Raw genomic sequence first — 4,312 nt, 5'->3', positions numbered from 1 at the left:
ATTTGATTTGATATATTGTGCGTCCTGTAGTTTAATCTCCATAAAAAATTATGGTCTCTCAAAGCTTAAGTTGGCAATAACTTAGTTGCTAGTCTTCGTGTTGTTGATCTTAAGAGACCAACAACAACAAGTTGCTGAATTTTAGAAAACTAGCAACAGTTGGTTCCGGTGCAGCAGGCAAGAGGGGGGTGAATTGCCTGTAAAAAATAACCCATTTCTTGATCTTTCAACTTAGTTGGATAGCATGATTAAAATTAAATAGAAAGAAACTAAATAGATAACGAATGTAAGATGGTTGTTTACTTAGTTACAACCTAGGTGGTTATTAGTCCAAGGCGTTGAAGGAAGCTCCATTAGAAAATACTCCTTTGTTGAAGACAGAGTAGTCTCTTACACACTTTTAAACTTATGATTACAATATTTATAATTCAGTTGTTGTTTAATTCCTATCTCCAAGAGTTTTTTTTTTTATAGCTTCTGGAAAATCTTATTCGTGGCTTAAAGGCGCCTCCAAGATGGTCCAAGGCACCTTTAACAAGACAAGTCTTATTACTGAAGATAAAACTTTATCTTCGACATGAAGGTGCCTTCAATAGGCTGGAAGGTGCATTTGACAATGTTCATGCAAGTCACCTTCTAAGCCATTGATGGCACCTTCCATGAGGAGTGATGTGCATATTTTAACGCACATTTATGTACTTTATTTGTGCTTGATCTATGCACTCTTACACATCTTATCATATTTTTAGCATAATTATTCTTGTTTGTTGGAGATATGTTCTTTGTGTATTTTCTTATTGATAAGATATGCTTTTGAAGCAAAAACGACACTAGTAGACGACTTGGAGAATAAACAAAGAAAAAGGGCCCGGCCGTGTGGAATCCACACAACCTGCCACATGCCTAAAGGAGGAGAAGTCTCCGGCCATGTGAACTCACACGGTTGTGCCACAAAGTAGAGCAAGCAAGTCCTAGCTGTATGGAATTCACACGGTCATGTCAATAAACCAGAGAAGATGCAGGTTGTAGCCATCTGGAATCCACATGGTCATGTGGAATTTCTAGAGACGACGCTGGCTACGGCCGTGTGGAGTTCACACAGCCATGCCATTGGACTAGAGCCAATGCAACTTCTGGTCATGTAGATTCACACAACCATGGCACATGCCATGCCCCGCCCCATGTCATGCTCTATATAAAGGGAGTTTCTTCCCCTTTTTCATGGAAGGAATGCTCTTCCTTTTGAGAGATCTAACTTGGATGAGATCTGGACTTCTTCAGCACTTTCTTAGATGATCCAAAGATGAATTTGACATCTCTATCACTCCGGAAGCTTGGATTGGATCTGAAGACCACTCTTCATATATGATAAGCTTTCCTCCCTTCTCTTCTTGAGTTTTGTTTTTTTTTTTGGATCTTGATGTCTTGTGATTCAATCCTCCTAGTTATGATGTAGATCTCTTATTCTAGGATTAAGGGAGTAATTATGATGTGAATTAATGTAAAACTCATGGATTTACTAATTTCTTATCTATATGACATTGCTATGCCTTGTATCTATTTGATCTTATGTGTGTAGTGTCTTGGATCTTAATTTTGATGTTTGATTGAATATTTGTGTAGAATTTCTAATCCCATAGGAAGAATACCTAGATCGTATGACCAAGGGGTCATAGTGACAAGGGTATCCCATTTCTGGATATCTAGGGCAATGCCTTGAAAGGAGAAGCAATTCTCCACAAGTAGGAAATTTGATATAATTGTTATTTTTGTTAGGATCAAAGGAATTTAGATATCTCCACATTGACATGATATTCTCCACTTTGGGCCTAAACCCTTATGATTTTATTTTTGGGCTCTACTTAAAAGGTCTCATACGAATGGAGATATCTTTCCCTTATAAATCTATGATCTTTCCCATGTATTTTTCAAGGTGAAACTTTGTTTGCAAGCTTGCAACCCAACAATCCCCCCCCCCCCGCTCAAACAAAGCACCATAAGCTTCCCAATTCTGATCCTCGACCCACCAAGTCTTCCTACTCCTCGATCCATCCGACCTATTAGGACTTCTTGCCTGGTATCTGGTCCTTTTGATTCAGACATGAGAGCCTTTATTTCCTTTGTTTGAGGTCAATATTCTACTCACATGACTTAATTAGACCATAGTTCTTGTGCATAATATACGGTTAGACCTTTTGGCAGTTCAGACTCTGATACGAATTATTAGGACCAAAAGGAATTAAATATCTCTATAATGACATGATATTGTCCACTTTAGGCCTAAGCCCTCATGGTTTTGCTTTTGGCCTCTACCCAAAAGGTCTCATACCAATGGAGATATCTTTTCCTTATAAATCTATGATCTTTCTCATGTATTTTCAATATAAGATTTTGTTTGCAATCTTATTACCCGACAGTTTCTATCTCTATATTATTGGGTGGTAGTGTATTTTTGTGATATATGACCGAGGGACCTTAGTGACAGGGGCATCCATTTACCAAACTTCATAGGAATCACTTCCATTTAGTAGCATAGGATATGAATTAAGATAGCATTCCGGCTTGACCTCCACGGGGAAGAGCTGGTAATGAATCTAACTTCCTTCAAGTGCATAGGAATAAAGGATGGGCGATAGATGATCCATGATACATTGATTAGCATTACAATGAAACTGAACCTCTAGAACATTTTCCCAAACTAAGTTTCTCAACACTCTTTCTCTTTCCTGTGGGATCGATATTTTTATTACTTGACATCACCCGTATACTTACAGGCTCACATCAAGTTTTTAGTGTCGTTGTCAGGGATTGTGCATATAATATTAACTGATAAATACTTAAGTTAGTCTAAACTTATTTTCTTTCATATTTTGTAAATGTTTTTGCAATTCTATTTTGTAGATATATCTTGCATTTGCTTACTTTTATTTTTCCAATTTCCTTCCTGTAATTTAAATTTGCATTTTATTTCTTGCACCTGGATTCTTGTTTCCACATTTGAGAACTCTTTTAAATTATGCTTTGGGAATTCTTGTTGTTAAGATATGTATTTCTAATTAGTAAATAAATTGATCAGATAAAGATGGTTCAGAGACATTTGAAAGATTATTCTGCTCCTAAATCAGCAAGGGATTTAAGTCTAATTGTGTTACCGGAAACATATGCTTCCAACTTTGCTATTGATCCAACCTTTATATTTAAAGTCCAAAAAAATCAGTTTGGAGGGTTAGACTCAGAAAGTCCTTATGCACACTTGACGGAGTTCTACAGATATTGTGACACATTGAAGTATGAAGCCATTCCTACTGATTGGATTATATTAGTGGTTTTCCCTTTTAGCTTCAAGGACGCTGCAAAAGTATGGCTAAATACTCTGCAATTCAGAAGTATAAGGACTTGGGACGAACTTGAAAGAAATTTTTGAACAAGTATTTTTCCCCAAGGAAGACAACTCAACTCAAGAATCAAATCTTGAATTTCACACAGAAAGAAGGAGAAACATTATGCCAAGCATGGGGTGAATTCTTAACTCTCTTATACCAATGCCCACATCATGGGATTGAGGACTGGCTGGTAATCCATATATTTTATATAAGGATATGTTTCCAGAATAAGAATTTACTAGATTGGTCATCCGAGGGTTCTCTACTCAACAAAAGTTTGAAGGAAGCATGTGAAATCATTGACCGAGTAGAAATGAATCTTAATGAATGGTCAGGAGAAAACCATATGACTCTCTAATTTAGAAGTCCAGAGAGTGGAGAAACCCAAAACCTTTCAAAGGAAGACATTCATCTCCATCATGAAGACCTTACAAAGCTACTACCCTGGTGTAGTGGAACACTGACACATATGTTAGAATGTATGATTTATTTAACTAAAACAACTATAGATTTGGATTGTAGAGATTCCTTAGATGGAAATGGGTATAACGGTGATTGTTTGCTCCTTCCCACTTTAGAAGACCCCATAAAGGAAAGTTTGAGATATGAAGAAACAATGGGAGACATGAACAAAATCCTTAGACCAATACAGGAGTATGAACAAGTAATGATAATTGAGTAGAACTCTACTGTAACCGAAATCTCACCACCTCAAGTGGAACTGAAGCCTTTGCTATCCAATCTTAAATATTAATTCCTTGGGTCAAACTCTATATTTCCTATAATAATTAATGCAAATTTGAGTGAGTTGGAAACCATGAAACTACTTAGAGAGTTGATATTGCATAGAAAGATAATTGGGTATACTATTGATGACATAAACAGAATCAGTCATTCTTTATGCATGCACAGGATTTTGTTAGAAGAGA

The 4,312-nt window shown here is 36.6% G+C and overlaps 1 non-coding gene across 1 annotated transcript; it reads right to left on the bottom strand.

Annotated features, from left to right (window-relative positions):
* Positions 1-3,454: 3,454 nt before the first annotated feature.
* Positions 3,455-3,560, bottom strand: LOC121978847. Its single transcript, XR_006111186.1, has one exon. It is a non-coding gene; the product is annotated as a small nucleolar RNA R71 (small nucleolar RNA).
* Between the last annotated feature and the right edge of the window lie 752 nt (positions 3,561-4,312).

The sequence above is a fragment of the Zingiber officinale genome, chromosome 4B (genome assembly GCF_018446385.1).
Source record: "Zingiber officinale cultivar Zhangliang chromosome 4B, Zo_v1.1, whole genome shotgun sequence".
NCBI classification, from domain to species: Eukaryota; Viridiplantae; Streptophyta; class Magnoliopsida; order Zingiberales; family Zingiberaceae; genus Zingiber; species Zingiber officinale.
Note: the sequence above shows the minus strand (reverse complement) of the source record. Positions and strands in the feature narration are given on the sequence as shown.